Consider the following 21,400-nt stretch of genomic DNA (forward strand, 5'->3'; position numbering starts at 1 on the left):
GTTCTGCATCAGTAATGAGACTATGAGGTCCCTGTCCACCTAAGTTCTCAATATGGCCTTCAATGTAAATATAATATAGTCCTACAGCTTAAAGTCATAGAGGGTAAAGGAGTTAAAGAACTCTCAAAACGACCACTTGCCCTAGCCCAATAGGGTCAACTTCAGAGACAGAATTGGAGAATAGCCATAGTGGTGGTGACTACTTCATGGGAGAAGACAGAGACCTCAGGGTACCAGAGACACCAAAGTGCAGGTAATTAAATCAAAGCAGCCAGACTGAAGTACCAGGTTTCATTCTATTCATCCCAGGTAAAAAGAATAGAGAGGAGACCCTACAGCCATGGTGGAAGAAGTTGGGAGTAAGATGGAACACATTTTTTCCATTCACTAATTCATTTCTACATTTCTAATATATACACTATAACTATAAATTTTGCACTGAATGAAATTAACTATTTCTAGATCCAGCTTTGCTGTCAACTTACCATTTGCCCCTGGGAAAGTCATTTTACCTCTAAACCTCAATTTCCCATCTGTGACATGGGAATAATAATAATAGTAACAATAATGCCATCTTGAGGTGGCTATGACAAAGAAAGAAGTTATGCATGTAAACATGCTTTGTAATCTAAGACGTATTGAAGTTGAATTAATAAAAAATCAGAAAGGTGCCTCTGTGGTGACATTTCTGTAGGGTCAGCTTTTTTTTTTTTTCTTAAAGCATTCAATTAAGTAGGTGATATATTGATAAAATTTAAGATTTTCTATGGGGCTCAATAATCCTATTTACATTTTGGAAGAGGGAAATGCAGCTAGTCAAAATCCTCCTATATAAATTTTCCTCAATTGACCCTCCTTGAAAAGAAAATTGCTCTTTGTAGTGATTACTAAGATTTTTACACAAACCAAACTAATTTAAGAATAATGTATATCTACTGCTAGGCAGAAGCAGTGGGTTTGGAAAAGAAACCAAAAGGGGAACAAAATGTTAAATACTTATTTTCTGTAATTATATCCTTCATTAAATTTTAAAATTAACTTATAAAAACATCTCTTTCAGATAAAAGTCGACTTTGTTTAGTCAGCTAACAATATTTAATTAAAAGAAAAGCTAATATTTTCTTTTAATTTACATTTATGGTACTTTAATCCAGATGGAAAAAATGGTACTTTAACCCAGATGGAAAAAAAAAGCAACTACAGCTCTACAAATGAGGCCAGCCTTGTCCTGTTACTTTCCTTTTCAAATGTTTACTATAGCATTTTATTCTTAGAGTCTGCCTTGAGGGGTGTCTACTTAAATGCAGAATGTGGTAGTTAAAAGGGAAGATGTAAGATATTGCTTTGAAAAAGCCGAAGGGGTTTTTATTTAGCTTGTACAAGAGATTATTATTCAGACCGCTCCCCCCACCCCAACTCTCTAAGTTTCTCATGTACTTTATTATATGATAGCACTGTAATAGCCCAGTTATTAAATTTAAAAAAAATAGAAGCTTCATTCCTTTCTGAAAGATATCTGAGTAATCTTCTACACAAAACACTATGTTAAATTGGAAGTTTTAACAGAAGATACTATTAGCAATCAGATACCAAAGTGACTTGTGAGAAAGACTACTCTGTAGCAAATTTCCGAAGTAATATGAATGAGATGAGAACCGGTTAGACAGCTCTAAAGCCTACACACAGGGTATAAAGAGTAGGGAGAAAACTGCATAAGGAGAATTTCTTTGAAGAGAGTTGTACTGATTTTCATGCCTCCTCCAAAGCAGGAGGGGTGTGGGAAGGTGCCTTAGAGTGCTTGGTATATGTTCCCTGGAATTTAGGGAGGACACCACAGACTCATGTCTGATACTTTAGGGATCTAAAGTCTTTGACTATCACTCTGAGGCAGCAGCCAAAGGGAGGAGAGGGCAAACAGAGAGTTGGAGTGAGGAAGCATGCTGTATTGGGAGCTAGCTACTCTTCCATTGGTTGGGGGGGGGGGGCAGAGGGTAAGGTGGGCAAGGAGCAGGGCCACACAGCCTCGAGTTAATGAAATCCTACCCAGAAGGTGAAAATGTCCCCAAATTTAGATTGTGGTGATGGTAGCAGAACTCTAAAGCAGCGGTCCCCAACCTTTTTGGCACCAGGGACCAGTTTTGTGGAAGACAATCTTTTCACGGACCGGGGACAGGGGGTGGGGGGGGGTGGTTCGGGACGATTCAAGTGCATTACATTTATTGTGCACTTTATCTCTATTATTATACTGTAATATATAATGAAATCATTATACAACTCACCATAATGCAGAATCAGTGGGAGCCCTGCACTTGTTTTCCTGCAACTAGATGGTCCCATCTGGGGTCTGATGGGAGACAGTGACACTCGAAGTGTGTTGCTTATGTCCAGTCTACTCTGTAAGATGCAGCTTGATTGTCACTTGCCACTCACTGATAGGGTTTTGATACTGTCTGCAAGCGACTGATTTATTATGGTCTCTGTGCAGTCAAACCCTCTGCTAATGATAATCTGTATTTGCAGCTGCTCCCCAGCGCTCGCATCACCTCCACCTGAGCTCCACCTCAGATCATAGGGCATTAGATTCTCATAAGGAGTGTGCAACCTAGATCCTCACACGCGCAGTTCACAGTAGAGTTTGCGCTCCTATGAGAATCTAACGCTGCCGCTGATCTGACAGGAGGCGGATCTCAGGCGGTAATGCGAGCAATGGGGAGCGGCTGTAAATACAGATGAAGCTTCACTTGCTGGCCCAGCTGCTCACCTCCTGCTGTGCGGCCCGGTTCCTAACAGGCCACGGACTGCTACCGTGGCCAGGGGTTGGGGACCCCTGCTCTAAAGTATATTTTTAAAGGGTAAACTTTATGGTATGTCAAGTATATCTCAATAAAGCTGTTAAAAAAATTCTCCCCAGAGTACCACCTGAGGTTCCCACAGTACTAACCAGAAGGAGAAGGAAGTGAGGGGAGGTGGAGGGGGAAGAAGAGGAAGTATGAGGGGAGGGAGAAGAGGAGGAGGAGGAAGAATAATTAGGTGTTGGCTAGTGGGAGGAAAATTTTTTTGAAGTATCACAGGAAGTATAGTTCCAGTGAAGGACTCAGAAGAACCCATAAAAGTACACTCAAAAGAAAGGGTCAGACTTAAGCATATAACAAGCTCAAAGACAGTGAAGCCATGTTATAACAAGAGTCAGGTAAAAAACTGTTTGCTTCTCTACCTTTCTTCCTGCCACCAGTTTAAATCCTGAAGCAGTCAAATACAGCAACTTGCAAATGGAAGAGATAAGCAATAAAAAGAGAAGCCAACCACACTGCCTCCTACTTACTGTTAATCCTAGCTGGGGAAGGGAAGCGTTTTAGTTTTGAATGAAGACTGAAATGGTGCTTAATATATTGACTAAGCACTTTTATTTATGGAATTGACATTGTATTTGCAACGTGACTGTAGTTATTACTATCAAAGAATAAGGAGAGAGTTAGGGACTTGAGTTTTCTTATAGAGGCAAGAGAATAACTTCCCCACATGAAGGAGAAAGAAGGAAAAAGAAAAAGAGAGAAAAAGAGGAAGGAGGGAGGGAGGGAAGGGGGGAGGGAAAGAAGGAGGGCAGAAAGAAAGAAAAGTGATGGGCACAGTAAGATGCTTATGATTATCTATTATAAAGCAAATGTTACATTCACACACACAAAGTGTTAAATCTTAAGATACTGGTTTTCACTTATTTTTTAAAGAGATTGGTTTTTAAAATAAATTTTTCCTATAAGTAAGAAAATGAAAAAGTAAAAGTAACTTCAACACAACAGAATTTTTTCAGCACTTGATTGTTCTGTCTACAAAGATTACTAATTACACCTCTATTGCTTGATTCAGTCAGGTCTGATTTATGTTATTAATCCTCTTTTAATTTTTATTTAAAATATTTTTTGCCTACTTAGTGCAGGATCTCTATGCATCTCTGGTTGGAACTTGTTAGACCACCAAAACATAGACGGAACATCTGTTTTTAAAAGCAATATCATCTAGCTAACAGAAGAGATTAGACATTTTATATGTATAACTTTGCTAGAAAAGAGGTTTAAGATTTTAAAAAACTGCCTCAACCCCCTAACCACCCAATCTCAAGACAATGTAATGTTAAAGCAGCTTTCTAAAATTCAAACAAGTAACAACATACCTATACCTTATAAATTGTCTACCATCACCAAGTTTGGTGATTGCCTATCATCACCATCTCTCTCTCTGTTATTTTTATTCACCTTTACTATAGCTCTCCAGATCAGTAGATCTGAAAGGAAAGAGAAGAGAAGGGAACAAAAGAAATGCAGAAGTGGAAGAGAGATGCAACAAAAAGGAAGTGAAGAAAAAAATAAAAAAGCTTGAATTCAACCATTAGATGAGGGAACAGTTATGAAAATTCTAAAGAGTTTATTACTTCAGTTGTTTCCTTTAGACACAGTACTAGATAACTTGGAGTGTAGATATATGACTGGCATTATTTTACTGTCAATAAGGTCCTGCTTTACAATAAACATAACCATATTATTCACTTTTATTTCCTTGAAAGTGGTAGAATACATGATAACTACGCTTTTGGAAAGACTTTCAAATAAGAATAATTATATTACATAACCAGAATCATTATTATGTCTTTGGTTAACATAGGTATTATTGTCAAGACCTTAAAACTGTGCCCACAGAGTCAGATAAAACCACAAAAGGATTCTAACAGATGTCATTTTAATCCTGAAGGATTTGTGGCACTCGCAAATAGGAAGCACATAAAAGTGATTCCAAAAAGAATGAAACAGTAAACAGTTTAACTAAATCCAAACAAGTGATACCACGACCCACCTGGGGGTGGACTAATGAATTAGGAATGTTAAAATAGATTCTAAAGAAATAGGACTATAAGAGTACCCTGTTTCAGGAACAAAGCAACTATAAAATAGAGCTCTAGGTGTGCCACGAGTCTGGGGCAGAGACACACTCATCATCCTGGCTAAAGACATCTCTGGTCATTAAGAAATCATAATGACTTGAGAAATCAATCCCCAAAGTTACAAGCATCTTTAACCCAGGATGATTTACAATGAATTTTATAAAAGTTTAAGAGAAGCAAGCCCATATATTAGCATTTTTTTAAGTTAAAGAATCTGTAAGTATTTGGTATTTTAGCTGTTTATAAAGTTTAAGAGATGGGGTTCCCTGGTGGCGCAGTGGTTAAGAATCCACCTGCCAATGCAGGGGACATGGGGTTCGAGCCCTGGTCCGGGAAGATCCCACATGCCGCGGAGCCACTAAGCCCGTGCACCACAACTACTGAGCCTGAGCTCTAGAGCCCGCACGCCACAACTACTGAGCCCACGTGCCACAACTACTGAAGCCTGTGCACCTAGAGCCCGTGCTCCGCAACAAGAGAAGCCACCACAATGAGAAGCTTGTGCACCGCAGCGAAGAGTAGCCCCTGCTCGCCACGACTAGAGAAAGCCTGCACGCAGCAACAAAGACCCAACGCAGCCAAAAATAAATAAATAAAATAATAATAAAAAAAAAAGTTTAAGAGAAATAGGTCAGTTAGAATAACAGATTTGCCTTGTGATTCCAATTTAAATAATGTAATTGAGAAAATGAGTTCAGGCTTGTATGAAATACCACTGGAACATATAAGAGAACTTAAGTCTTAGCATACTTATAAGTTTTCGTTCATTAGAGACTTATTTAAGTACTCAGGAAGATTTTTTTTTGGCCATACCGCGTGGCATGTGGGATCTTAGTTCCCCTGACCAGGGATTGAACCTGTGGCCCCTGCAGTGGAAGCACAGAGAAGTCAACTTTTAATTGTATGAATGCAGTTTAAAACAGTTAAAGGATTTTAATTAATAAAGTTTGAACAATGGTATTATACACTCAATCAAAAGGTCCCTTAAAAGTGACTATCAATCTTTTCTACAAGTAAAATAAAATAATTGACCTTAGAAACTTAAGAACTAGGTTTTAGAATTTGTAATTTAATACGAATATTCATTTAAAAATAATTTTCAGTAAGCTTTTCTATATACAGGAATACCTTGGATGCCATTTTTTTTTTAAGTTAGGAGAAAATCATTGTGATCCTGGATGAGACCAATTTTTCTTAGATACAACATCAAATATGTGAACCATAAAATAAAAAAAAGGTTAAGACTTCATCAAAATTAAAACTTCTGCTCTTTGAAAATAACTGCCCAAAGAATAAAAAGAAAAGCCACAAATTAAAGGAAAATATTTACAGATCACATAACTGATAAAGGATTTATATTCAGAATATATAAAGAACTGTCAAAACTCAGTAATAGGAAAACAAACAATGCAAATTTTTTTTTATCAAATGGGCAAAAGATTTGAATAGGTATTTCATTAAAGAAAACACATGGGGCTTCCCTGGTGGCGCAGTGGTTGAGAATCTGCCTGCCAATGCAGGGGACACGAGTTCGAGCCCTGGTCTGGGAAGATGCCACATGCCGCGGAGCAACTAGGCCCGTGAGCCACAACTACTGAGCCTGCACGTCTGGAGCCTGTGGTCCGCAACAAGAGAGGCCGCGATAGTGAGAGGCCTGCGCACCGCGATGAAGAGTGGCCCCCGCTTGCCGCAACAAGAGAAAGCCCTCGCACAGAAACGAAGACCCAACACAGCCAAAAATAAATATAAAAATAAATTAAAAAAAAACACAAAACACATGGATAGCAAATGAGCACGTGAAAAGATGCTCAACTTCAACAGTCGTTCGGAAAATGAAAATTAAAATGAGATACTGCCACATAGCTATCACAATTACTAAAATGTAAATGACTCACCATACTAAGTGTAGTCAAGGATGTGGAGGAACTAAACGCTCATACATTACTAATGGGAATGTAAAATGGTACCCTTTGGGAAACTGACAGTTTCATAAAAAGTTAAATATAAGCCTACCAGATGATCTGGCCATTCCACTTTAAGTATTTACCCAAAATAAATTAAAGCTTATATTTACACAAAGACTCATACAGGGAACAGTTCTCAGAGCTTTCTGAGATGCTCCTCCCAGGTTATAATCCTCAAATTTGGCTCAAATAAAATTTTCCATTTCTTAAAAAAAAAAAAGACATATACAAATGTTCGTATCAGCTTTATCTGTAACGTCCGAAAAATGGAAACAAGCAAATGTCTATCAACAAGTGAATGGATAAACTGATTTTAGTATATTCTCACAATGGAATATTAGTCAGCAATAAAAGGAATGAACTATTATTGATACATGCAACAACTTGAATCTCAAAATAATTATACTGAGTAAAGGAAGCTAGACCAAAAAAAAAAAAAAAAAGAGAGAGAGGGAGTATATACTTTATGATTACATTTGTACAAAATTATAAAAAATGCCAACTACAGTTACAAAAAATAGCTGTTGCTTGAGGATGGCACTGACCTATGGAGAGGCAGATGGGAGTTGATTACAAGGGGGCATGAGAAAACATTTGGGGATAATGGATATGTTCGTTATCTTGATTGTGATGATGGTTTGCAGGTGCATACATATGTCAAAACTCATCCAGTTGTACACAATATGTACAGCTTATTATATGTCAATTATTCCTCAATAAAGCTGTTAAAAAGAGAAAACAAACAAACTAACTAAACTTGATCAAAGCCAGGACAGCATTCCTTTTCTTTGTCCTGTGAAGCCCCAACATGAGGTAACATATGCTTTAAAAAGAAAAAAAGTTTTCTAAAAGTTAATTTCTCCCATTAAAATAAAAATCCGTAAGACTAAAGAAATCAAAATCCACGGCAAAGGTCTGAGATCTTCCCTCCTTAAACAGCCAAAGCATATCTAAGATGCCATGTAACTTATGTTACTAAAGTTAGAATGTGTAGCTTGATAACGCAATCATTTTTTAAAAACCATTATTCAAGATAGCCATGTCTTGTTTAACTTCTAATTTCCTAAAGCATTTAAAACTGAAATGATAATTACAATAATTACAGGACATTTTAAATAATGTGGAATTATTTCTACCTTTTATCTGTTGATCCAAAAATGGTCAACATCAAGACAGATGTATACAAAGTAGAAATAAAAGCACTATTAGAGCTCTTGAAGACTAAAAGCTAATCTCTCTAATTAAAAAAAAAAAAACAACTAATATTTCTTTTCCATTAGGAGGGTAGGTACAGAAAAGTAGTAGAGAAAAAATATTATTGCCTAGTATAGTTAGAAAAGCCTAAGAAAGAATTGGGATTTTAAGAAAAAAAAGAGATAAAAGTCAGTGAAATTTTAATTGAACGTTGCCTCAAGGTAGAAAATAGCATGTGACCAAACATCTTTATTGAAGTTGGAGCAATGATTAATATTTGTCAACTTTTCCGTTATACTTTTCCCAGTGAGAGAAGAGAAACTAAAACAGACACAAGTCTAAATTGCCTTTCTGGGCCTCTGGCTCAGGTCAACTACTTATCTAAATAGAAATCATATATGCCTATTCCCTGCTTTTCAAAGGACAGCTTCAAAAAACCAGAAGAAAAATTCTGGAATCCTTTAATCTCTCCCTGTATCATTTAAACTTAGGAGAAAAGTAAATGGAGGGGAAAATCCCTAATTTCACATGTGTTATATTTTTCCTCACCAATTGTGAGGTACTAACAGAAAACAATGGAATGGTATTGACAGAACTTTGGTTTCGAGTATTTTCTTTCTACATCACTCCTCCTCCCTACCCGCTGACTTTTGTTAAGATCATCGCTTCAGAATACTTATGGTTGGTCTTCAAGAAATCTAGATTAAAATGTCTGAGTAAGCAGCCACTAAAGGAAACAAATATGTACAAAGCACAGAAGTCCAAGAAAAAAATCTTATTTGTCCTCTATATTGTAATAAACAAATTAATGTGGTAGGCAGAATTCTGTGGTAGGCAGATTACCCTTAACATCCCTTTCATGTGGTGAACTGACTATACAGAGGGATACATGACAAGGACCTGAGGGTGGCCTCTAGGTGCTGATGGTGTACCCCAGCCAACTACCAGCAAGGAAATGGTCTTACAACCACGAGGCACGTTCTACCAGCAACCAGTGAACTTGGCATAGGACGCTGAGCCTCAGATGATATCATATTCCCAGTTGACACCCTGATTTAAGTCTGGTGATATCCTGAAAAGGGGAAACAGATCATCTGTACCCAGCATCCTGACAAACAAGAAGTACAAGATAATAAATGTGTGTTTCTTTAAGGCGCTAAATTTGTGGTAACTGAAAGTGGGATTCGGCTGTAACAAGAACTAAAAATGTGGGAGCAGCTTTGGAATTGGATAGTGAGCAGAAGCTGAAAGAATTCTGAGAAAGCCTAACTTGCCTTGAACAGATTTTTAATAGATATCTGGACTTTGAATACTGTTGGTGAGGGCTCAGAAGGAAACAAGGAACATGTTACTGGAAACTGGAGGAAGGGGAATCCTTGTTAAATAGTGGAAGAAAACTTGGTGACATTGTGTCCTGCAGTTATATGGAAAGCAGAACTTACAAGTGGCAAAACTGGGCATATGGGAAGGAGATTTCCAGGTGAGGTGTTAAATGTGTTGTCTGGTTTACTCTTGCTCCTCATAGTAAAATGCAAGAAGAGAGAGATAAATTGAGGAAAGTCCTATTAAAGAGGAAGGAACCAAGACTAGATGATTCTGAAAATGCCCAGCCTCTCCAGATAGCAAAAGATGCTAAAAGTCAGAAATGGTTGCCAAAAATACAATAGATAAAAAAAAAGAAAAAAGATCCTCTGCTAAAATTTCAGAAAGATCAGAAGGTCAGAGGATTCAGTCACATAAAGGGTCCTTTCAAGATTTTAAGGGTCTCTGGTAAGCTCTAGAGTTGTCCCTTAGCCATCTCAGCAGGAGGCAAAGACAGGAAAAGCATTATTTTGAAAAAAAAAAAAAATTTGCAGGTGTAGCTTTTGTCTAATGTAGTGAATCCCTGTGAAACCCACATAAAACCCAGAGTTCCTGAGAAAATTGTTCCAGCATAAACACTGCCAGGTTGGACTAAAAGAGGAAGAATATAAAATCAAAAGAGGCTGTTGGAGGTGCCCTCGATTCTATAGTCAGGAATAAGGCTGGTTAAAACCACTCAGCTGCAAACATATGCTACCATCCTAGAAAAAGGAAGAATGATTCAGAAGGCAGAATGGAGATTCAGAAGGCAGAATGGAGACTCAGAGGGCAGAGTTGACAGCCATGAAGGATTATTCCCAGGCTTTGAAACCTAACCAAAAAAACTCCACCTGGCATCTGCCAATCTGAATCTCAGAACTGTGATGGACCAAGTGATTCCTTTTTGACTTTCCATTCTGCGCTTCTCCTTTTTGAACAAGAATGTCTACAATAGTTATTCCATGCTTGTCCCATCATTTTATGTTGGGAATGTTGGGATAGTCTCCTTAGTTTTACAGGTTCACAGATAAATAACACATAGGAGCCTCATCTAAACCTAATGTAGATGATTTAGATGCGCCCTTGGACTCTGAGCTGATGCTTTAATAGGATGAGAACTCTGGGAACCGTGGGAAGGGATGTATTTTGTTTGTGTGTGTATGGGGTCAGAGGGCATGAATATCTGAGGGCCAGAGGGAAGACTATGGTAGGCAGAATCCTGATATGGCTCCCGAAATTTGTGCCTCCCCCCGGTATACCAGACCTGTATAATCTTCCTTCCTTGCGTATGGGTGGGACCAACAAATACCAAGCGACAGCAGCCAACTTGATTAGGTTATGATATAGAAGACTCTGTTGGGGCAGACTGGAAAGAGATTCAAAGACAGGGAGATTTCCCCTACTGGCCTTGATGATGCAAACAACCATGCTGTCAACTGCCTATGGAGGGGACCACATGGCAATGACCTCATGGTAACACTGTTGAGCAGAGAGCAGACCCCAGCTGACAGCCAGCAAGAAAATGATAAATTTAGATCTACAGCTACAAGTAATTGAATCCTGCCAAACAACCAGTGGGATTAGAAGAAGACCTCCAAGATTCAGATGAGATTTCAGCCTGGTGTGACCCTGAGCAGGGGACCCAGTTAGCCTGTACCTGGACTCCTGACCCACAGGAACTGTAAGAAAATAAATGCGTTGTCTGAAGCTACTAACCTCGTGGTAATTTATTATACAACAATAGAAAACTAATACAACCTGGGTATAGATTCTGAAGAAAATGTAACAAAGTAAGTCCCCTTATTATACTTCTGAAGATTGAGGATAATGCTTTCAGACCATTAAAGTGGATCTTGTAAGAGAGGGAACATTCTGAGTAAGTTAATCTTGTCTTTCTAGACATCAAGTTTTTTACAAACTTCTTACTTCATGTTTTAATTGACAAAGCAATTTGCACTGAGCTGCTTGTATCATATACTGTTTGGGATGTAATGTTAGATGGTCCAGAAAAGTTGACCAAAGCTCACTTAACTCAGAAGTGAAGTAACTAGCATAAGCAAGACAAACAGCGACAGTCTATTAAAGAGGCTCTTGCTACTTTCCTGATTTTCTAACATTTAGCATTCTCAAGATCAGGCAATACTTCTACAGTTATGATCTAACTGAGAAGCAAGAAGCCAGCTATTAGAGGTGTTAGAAGGCAGAAGGCAACAAACACTACTCACCTGGCAGATACTGGGTTGGCCAAAAAGTTCATTCAGGTTTTTCTGTAAGATGTTATGGGAAAACGCAAAAGAACTTTGTGGCCAACCCAATACTAAAAGTTGAATATTGAAGGAGAAAGTGATATTTGTCTTCTCCTCTTGTCCTTTCTTACAAATCTATACAAATCTTCTAAACCTAAAAATTTGGGGGTAAATTTATACTGTAGTAAATTTACCCCCAAATTTATACTGTAAATTTATACTGTAGTAAAATAAGGTAGTAGGTGTCGTTCTGTATTAATGTGGACAAATCAACTCTGACTCTAGACAAAAATCAATGAAAAGAGTAAGCCCCAATAACTTCACAAGTCACAGATGAAGCATAACAAACCTAGGCATGCTCCAGTAATTACAAGAGTAATTTCAACTTGATATTTGGAGACAGCCAAAATTCTACTCAAACTGCTCTGTTCTAAAAGTGATTTTGATATTACCAATTTCCATTCTGAAATATTTTAAAAATGGAAATGTTGTGTAAAACATCTACTTTTTATACCTAAACAATAAATTCAATAAATCTAAAACCCAAATCTAAAAATACTAAGCAGTGACACAAGAGATATTCATACTGAATATTGCTGTTCATTTTGCCATTTTTATTTTATCTAATATAATTGTGACAACTAAATTAGATTATTACTTGTAATTTAAATAATGACATGACTTGCAAGAACTCATGAACCCAATTTCAAACCATGTGGTTTGGGCCACTCCCTTACTTTGTGGCAATCCAACTAAATCTATAAAGATGTGTTTTTCAAAGTATAGTATTCATATCTAATTTTTATTTTAATTAACTATAAGGTACCCTTGTGCAACTGTTATAAATAAGAATGATTAATATGCAAAAGCAAAGGAGCCCTTTTTACATGAGAAGATAAAAGAATTCTGGCTTATAGACAAATAATGGTAAAATCACTTTGGATAAATTATTCAAATTGAATATTAATGTATTACAGATTAGAACAACTGGAATAATGCACTCCCCTCTACAATTCACTTGTCAAAATTCTGAGTTTAATTTCAGATTACATCACATTATCTCTTTTAACTCTAATCAATGCCACTCAACATCAAAATTAATTTTAACTCATATAATCTCCATCTACTCTCATAAAGCTAGAAGTGTTCTCTATATCCAGTTTTTATTGGAGAATGCATCCACTGCCAAGACTTCACCTAATCACCTTGGGGCAGATTATTCCTAAATTTATCTCCAACCTTGAGAAAACCTTGTTCCAAATTCTAGATTTTTAAATTTAACTACGTACTGTACTTTTTTGCCTGGGTAGATACTGTCCTCTTGTATCAAATTCAATACATCTAGGGAGCTCCCTGGTGGTCCAGTGGTTAGGATTCCGGGTTTTCACTGCCATGACCCGGGTTCAGTCCCTGGTCAGGAAACTGAGATCCCACAAGCCGCGTGGCCAAAAAAAAAACAACAGTATTTTCCTCCAAATCAGCCACTCTCACCATTCCAAACAGATTAATGCAACTACTATTCCTATAGCTAGCTATCAGGCTCAAAGTCCCTCTTCTTTGACTTCTTTTTTCCTTTCTTTTGCCTTAGTCTTGTCAATAAGAACTGTTGCTTATTCATTCTTAATCTCTCAAATTAATCTTTGTTTCAAGTCTCAAACAGAGGAGTAAGGCAGATGAAGAGGATACAGAAGAGTTAGAGTTAAGGTCTTCCAGGCAAAGGAATACCTGTAAACCTGAAAACTGAGATATAAAACAGTAGGAGGTGTTCAATTCTGTAGATTGTCTAGAGAAGGGGGAGGGGAGACAAGAGATGAGGCTATAGCAATGAGTAGGTGCCAGATCATGTAAGGTGTTTTTGTGATTTGCTAAGTAGTTTGAATTTTATACTGAAACCTATGAAGAGGCATTGACAAATTTCAGGGTGAGGCATAAAGTGACAAAATTTGTATTTTTAAAGGCTCATTTTAATTATAGAGTGGAACTAATAGAGGTCTTGAACTATAGATTTGGAAGTGATTAGTATGTAAATGATGGACAAAATCATGAGTTTGGATAAAGTCACTCAGGAAGAGCATATAAAGAAAAAAAGTCAAGTACAGAGACCTAGAGGCACTAAAGAAGCATTTAAAAGTTAGAGGAGGGAAAAGAGCCTGCAAAGGCACCTGCAAAGGAATAGCCAGAGAAATAAGAAGAAAACCGTAAGATTACTATGTTAGAGAGAATGAAAGAGAAGTTTCAAACAGGAGATTGGTAGAACGCAAGATTAAGAATGTGGAGTTTTGTGCCACGTTGCCCAGGTTCAGATCACTAGCTCTGTGACTTTCGGCAAATTAATATTTCTAGGCTCAGTCTTCTTCTTAAAGCAAGTTATTAACAGTTCCTATCTTATGGGAAATTGGCAAGAATTAAAAGAGATACATACAGTTCAGGACCTGATAGAGAATATCAATAATTGTTATTTATCTTTATCATTCTCAAACAACATAGAGAAGTCATGCAATATGACAGCATACATATTTGGCTCTCTGGATGTTATAGGTAACTTTATTCAAAGAAATTTTAGTCAAGTAGGAGAGGAAGCAAATTGATGCTGAATTGTAAGTGCTGATTAATTTTTGAAACTTGGTTGGTAACAGAAGGAGTAAAGTTAGGAGGATAAATTTAAAGGTGAGGGTGGATAATGTTTGCTTTGATTTTAAATATATAAGGGACTCTGTGTATATGCTGAGGGAAAGAGCCAGTAAAGAGGTTGAAGGTACAGGAGGAGGTGGGCGATCAGTAGGCAAGGTCACAAAGGAATTGATTACCCTTCAGATGTTTCATCAGGTCCACTGAAGTCAAAGGGAAAGAAGCATGTGAGCAGATGGAGAAAAGTCAGGAAGAGGACTTCTTGCCTAAAGGCCTCATTGGCTGAGTGATGTAGTCCCTGTGACATGTTTCAAAACGACTGGTACACATGTCCATTTGCTTACATAGTGCAAAAACTGACTTTCTTTCAGTGTGTATTCAGGAATCCATGGCTCCCCTGGTAATTCTCATACACAATAATGTTAAAGAATTATTGCTCTAAACATCTTCGGATAAAACTTTACCTCTCAATTCCAATAACTCCTATGATCATCTTGATATTAATCAATTCTAAAAGAGGAGCAATCAATGTCAGACTTTCCCTGTGAATCAGAGATCAGCCAGTTGAGTACTTCCTTATCATGCTCATCCTTGATTTCTAGCAATTAGAGGCTCTTAAACTAACTGATGATAAAGGGCTATTTTAAGTGGTACTCTTTCAGTATAGAAAACTAGAAAACCAAAGCAAAGAGACTACTGGAGTTGCAGCATATAACCATAGAATTATATATCATATCACAATGAGAATACAGGTCCCCAGTTGGTCTATTTCATGGTTGCCCCTGGAGTCGGACGGAAGTCAGTTCCTCAACAAACTAGTGAATATAACAAAAAAGAAACACACTCACGGATACAGAGAACAAACTAGTGGTTACCAGTGGGGCGAGGGAGGGGGGAAGGGGCACGATAGGGGTAGGAGATTAAGAGGTACAAACTACTATGTATAAAATAATTAGCTACAAAGATGTATTATATAACACAGGGACTATAGCCAATAATTTATAATAACTATAAATGGAGTATAACTTTTAAAAATTGTGAATCACTATGTTGTACACCTGAAACTTATATAATATGTCGACAAACCTCAATTTAAAAAAGAAAAGAAAGCTAGAAGAGAGTCAAAGAGATTAGGAGAGAATAAGATGATCCATCAACTATATTATTTAACCACTCATTCATTCATTCATTTAAATATTTATTAAAACTCTATTGTGTGCTTGGCATTGATAGGTACTAGATTTTTATTCATTAAATCAACAAATATTTAATACCCACTATAAGCCAGACACTCTTTTAGACACTGAAGATACATCAGTGAACAAACCAGACAAAAACACCAAGTCCCACGGAGTTTACATTCTATTAGAAGAGAAAGACAATAAATAAATAAGTAAATAGAAGAGCATATAGTTATAAAAGCTATAGAGGAAAATAACTCCACAAGGATGGCTAATGAATACCCAGCAGGTTAGAGAGTACACATTTAAAATAAAATAGTCAAGAAAAGTCCTTAGTGAGAATTTGTCATTTGAGCAAAGATCTAAAGGAGGTAAGAGGGTAAGTAGAGCAGAGATATCTGGGAAAGAACATTCTGTGCAGAAACTGAAAAATCCCTGAGGCAAGAGGATGTCCCAGGAACAGCAAGGAGAAACAAACTGAGTGAGAGGAAGAAAAAATTGAAGATAAACTATATAGGATCTTCCAGGCCACTGAAGAAACTCTAACATGTACACTGAAATGGAAAGCTTATGGGAAGGTTTTGAGAGATGTGATCTGAGCTGTTTTAAAAGGATCACTCTGGCTGCTATTTTGAGAACTGACTATAGAAGGGCAAGGGTAGAAGCAAGGAGACAATTAGGAGGCTGTGGCAATAATCCAGGCAAGAAACATTGGTAGCTTAACCCAAGATGGTAGCTGTGAGACATCTAGGAAGTGATCAAATTTTGGAAATATTTTGAAGGAAGGGCCAAAAGGATGTCCTGATATGGACACTCTGTGCCCTGAGAAAGTGGCAAGATGGAGTTGTTATTAAGATAGAGAAGACTGTGAGGAGTTGGTTTGGAAGCAGTTTCAGAGTTCAGTTTGTACATGTTAATTTTGCAGTGCTGATTAGACATTCCAGTGAAGATGCCAAGTAGATAGCTGGCATACATGAGTCTGGAGTTTATGGGAGAAGTCTGGGATGAAGATACACATGTAGAGATTGTCAGCATACAGATGGTATTCTAAAGCCCTGAAATTTCATGTGATCTCTAAGGCAATACATGCAGACAGAAGAGATACCCAAGGACAGAAGAATGAGGATGAATAAGAAAAGGAGACTGAGTAGGAGTGTGTCTCTTTAATCTAAAACAGTAATCCCTTACACCATTAATTTGTTTAACACAAACTGGTTATCCTTTTAAAGTCCAATTTTTTCCTCTCATCTTAAACCCTAGAAGCAAGTGAATTAAATGGACAGCAAGTAGGTAAGTTTTTTCTAGCCTTCATTTGCTTACTTTATTTTTTTTTTAATTTATTTATTTATTTTTGGCTGTGTTGGGTCTTCGTTCTCGCATGCAGGCTTTCTCCAGTTGTGGCAAGTGGGGCCTACTCTTCGTTGTGGTGCACAGGCTTCTCATTGCAGTGGCTTCTCTTTTTGCGGAGCACGGGCTATAGGCACGTGGGCTTCAGTAATTGCAGCACGTGGACTCAGTAGTTGTGGCTCACAGGCTCTAGAGCACAGACTCAGTAGTTGTGGTGCACGGGCTCAGTTGCTCCGCAGCATGTGGGATCTTCCCGGACCAGGGATTGAACCTATGTCCCCAGCATTGGCAGGTGGATTCTCAACCACTGCGTGCCACCAGGGAAGCCCCATTTCCTTACTTTGAAAAGGATTTTATGTATTTATTTTGATATTAGCAAAGATTCTCTGTAAGCCTACATTACATATTTGGCAATTATCGCTTTCAAAACTACAGTATCTGTTTTTGAAGAATTAGTCTTTATTAACATTACCAGAAAAATCTAAGCTAAAATACATGATAAAAAGTAAAACTCATAATTAATGTTCAGACAGGTATATAGGACATGGAATAGAGCAATGGTCCTATTTTCTATACTATACTAGTCTGAAGATAAATGCAATAGAATTTTACAAAAGCTGTGCAATTATTTAATGTGCAATTTGAAGACAGAAAATAAAATGACCAAATGACAGGGTTGCAATATTAACTCAAATGACCTTTTGGAGGCACAAAACAGAGAGGATTTTAAGAAAGAATAGTGTTGAGGGCAGAGCCAAGATGGCAGCGTGGGAAGATGCGGGGTTTGCGTCTCCCCCACAACGAGGGCACCTGTTGGACGCTGGTGGGGGACCTTGAAGCCCAGCAAGATGGGAGGAACCCCCAAGAGAACCATTTCCTAGTCTAATTTTATTTCTTACTCTTTGTTATTTTTCTCCTTTTTTTTTTTTTTTTGCCACCCCACGTGGCTTGTAGGATCCTGGTTCACAAGCCAGGGGTTTGGCCAAAGCTCCTGCAGTGGGCGTTCCGAGTCTGAACCACTGGATTAACAGAGAACCTCAGAAATCAGTGAATATTCATCGGAGTGAGGTCTCCCAGAGGTCCTCACCTCGGCACCAAGAACCAGCTCTACCCAACAGCCTACAAACTCCATTGTTGGAAGCCTTAGGCCAAACAACAAGTAAGACAGGAACACAATCCCACCCACCAAAAAAAAAAAAAAAAGAGACGGCAAAAAAATATGTCACAGATGAAGGAGCAAGGTAAAAACCTACAAGACCAAATAAACGAAGAGGAAATAGGCAACCTACCTGAAAAAGAATTGAGTAATGATAGTAAAGATGATCCAGAATCTCAGAAATAGAATGGAGACACAGATTGAGAAAATACAAGAAATGTTTAACAAAGATCTAGAAGAACTAAAGAACAAACAAACAGAGATGAACAACACAATAAGTGAAATGAAAAATACACTAGAAGAAATCAATAACAGAATAACTGAGGCAGAATAACGAATAAGTGAGCTGGAAGACAGAATGGTGGAAATAACTGCCAAGGAGGAGAATAAAGAAAAAATAATTAAAAGAATTGAAGACGATCGCAGAGACTTTTGGGACAACACTAAATGCACCAACATTCAAACTATAGGGGTCCCAGAAGACAAAGAGAAAAAGAAAGTGTCTGAGAAAATATTTGAAGAGATTATAGTAGAAAACTTCCCTAACAAGGGAAAGGAAATAGTCACCCAAGCCAGGAAGTGCAGAGAGTGCCATGCAGGATAAACCCTAGGAGAAACACACCAAGACATATATTAATCAAGCTAACAAAAATTAAATCCAAAGAAAAAATATTAAAAGCAGCAAGAGAAAAGCAAAAAATAACATACAAAGAAATCCCCATAAAATTATCAGCTGATTTTTCAGCAGAAATTCTGCAGGCCAGAAGGGAGTGGCAGTGATGAAAAAGAAAAACCTACAACCAAGATTACTCTACCTAGCAAGGATCTCATTCAGATATGGCAGAGAAATCAAAAGCTTTTCAGACAAGCAAAAGCTAAGTGAATTCAGCACCACCAAACCAGCTCTACAACAAATGCTAAGGAACTTCTTTAAGTGGGAAACACAAGAGAATAAAAGGACCTGTGAAAACAAACCCAAAACAATTAAGAAAATGGTCATAGGAACATACATATCAATAATTACCTTAAATGTGAATAGATTAAATGCTCCAACCAAAGGACACAGGCTTGCTGAATGGATACAAAAACAAGACCCACATATATGCTGTGTACAAGAGACCCACTTCAGACCTAGGGACACATACAGACTGAAAGTGAAGGGATGGAAAAAGATATTCCATGCAAATGGAAATCAAAAGAAAGCTGGAGTAGCAATACTCATAACAGATAAAATAGACTTAAAAATAAAGACTGTTACAAGAAATAAGGAAGGACACTACATAATGCTCAAGGGATCAATGCAAGAAGAAGATATAACAATTAGAAATGTTTATGCACCCGGGCTTCCCTGGTGGCGCAGTGGTTGAGAATCTGCCTGCCAATGCAGGGGACACGGGTTCGAGCCCTGGTCTGGGAGGATCCCACATGCTGTGGAGCAACTGGGCCCGTGAGCCACAATTACTGAGCCTGCACGTCTGGAGCCTGTGCTCCGCAACAAGAGAGGCCATGATAGTGAGAGGCCCGCGCACCACGATGAAGAGTGGCCCCCTCTTGCCACAACTAGAGAAAGTCCTCGCACAGAAACGAAGACCCAACACAGCCATAAATTAAAAAAAAAAAAAAGAAATGTTTATGCACCCAACATAGGAGCACCTTAATATATGTAAGGCAAATGCTGACGACCATGAAAGGGAAAATCGACAGTAACACAATAATAGTAGGGGACTTTAACACCCCACTTACACCAATGGACAGATCATCCAAACAGAAAATAAATAAGGAAACACAAGCTTTAAATGACACAATAGACCAGATAGATTTAATTGATATTTATAGAACATTCCACCTGACAGTGGCAGAATACACTTTCTTCTCAAGTGCACATGAAACATTCTCCAGGACATATCACATCTTGGGTCATAAATCAAGCGTTGGAAAATTTCAAAAATTGAAGTCGTATCAAGCATCTTTTCTGACCACAGGCTATGAGATTGGAAATCAATTACAGGAAAAAAACTGAAAAAAATAAATACATGGAGGCTAACCAGTGCGCTACTAAATAACCAAAAGATCACTGAAGAAATCAAAGAAGAAATAAAAAAATACCTAGAAACAAATGACAATGAACACACGACAACCCAAAACCTATGGGATGCAGCAAAAGCAGTTCTAAGAGGGAATTTTACAGCAATACAATCCTACCACAAGAAACAAGAAAAATCTCAAATAAACAACCTAACCCTACACTTAAAGCAACTAGAGAAAGAAGAACCAAAAACCCCAAAGTTAGCAGAAGGAAAGAGATAAACAGATCAGATCAGAAATAAATGAAAAAGAAATGATGGAAACAATAGCAAAGATCAATAAAACTAAAAGCTGGTTCTTTGAGAAGATAAACAAAATGGATAAACCAGTAGCCAGACTCATCAAAAAAAAAAAAAAAGGAAAAGACTCAAATCAACAGAACTAGAAATGAAGAAGAAGTAACAACTGACACTGCAGAAATACAAAGAATCATGAGAGATTACTACAAGCAACTTTTGGCAATAAAATGGACAACCACGAAGAAATGAAAAAATGCTTGGAAAGGTACAATTTTCTATGACTGAACCAGAAAGAATTAGAAAATACAAACAGACCTATCACAAGTAATGAAATTGAAACTGTAATTAAAAACCTTCCAACAAACAAAAGTCCAGGACCAGATGGTTTCACAGGCAAATACTATCAAACATTTAGAGAAGAGCTAACACCCATCCTTCTCAAACTCTTCCAAAAAACTGCAGAGGAAGAAACACTCCCAAATTCATTCTATGATGCCACCATCACCCTAATACCAAAACCAGAAAAAGATATCACAAAAAAAGAAAATGATAGACCAATATCACTGATGAACATAGACGTAAAAGTCCTGACCAAAATACTAGCAAACAGAATCCAACAACACATTAAAAGGATCATACACCATGATCAAGTGGGATTTATCCCAGGGATGCAAGGATTCTTCAATATACGCAAATCAATCAATGTGATACACCATATTAACAAATTAAGGACTAAAAACCATATGGTCGTCTCAATAGATGCAGAAAAAGTTTTTGACAAAATTCGATACCCATTTATGATAAAAACTCTCCAGAAAATGTGCATAGAGGGAACCTACCTCAACATAATAAAGGTCATATATGACAAACACATGCCCAACATCGTACTCAATGGTGAAACACTGAAAGCATTTCCACTAAGATCAGGAACAAGACAAGATGTCCACTCTCACCACTCTTATTCAACATAGTTTTGGAAGTTCTAGCCACAGCAATCAGAGAAGAAAAAAGAAATAAAAGGAATAGAAAAAGAAAGAAGTAAAGCTGTCACTGTTTGCAGATGACATGATACTATACATAGAAAAT

The 21,400-nt window shown here is 37.6% G+C and overlaps 1 protein-coding gene across 1 annotated transcript in view; it reads right to left on the minus strand.

The window, feature by feature from the left end:
• The window catches only part of PTPN13 (protein tyrosine phosphatase non-receptor type 13), a 230,724-nt gene that overhangs the window by 172,001 nt on the left and 37,323 nt on the right, over nucleotides 1-21,400 (minus strand). The window lies entirely within an intron of this gene.

This window comes from Balaenoptera musculus, chromosome 5, assembly GCF_009873245.2.
Source record: "Balaenoptera musculus isolate JJ_BM4_2016_0621 chromosome 5, mBalMus1.pri.v3, whole genome shotgun sequence".
Lineage (NCBI taxonomy): Eukaryota > Metazoa > Chordata > Mammalia > Artiodactyla > Balaenopteridae > Balaenoptera > Balaenoptera musculus.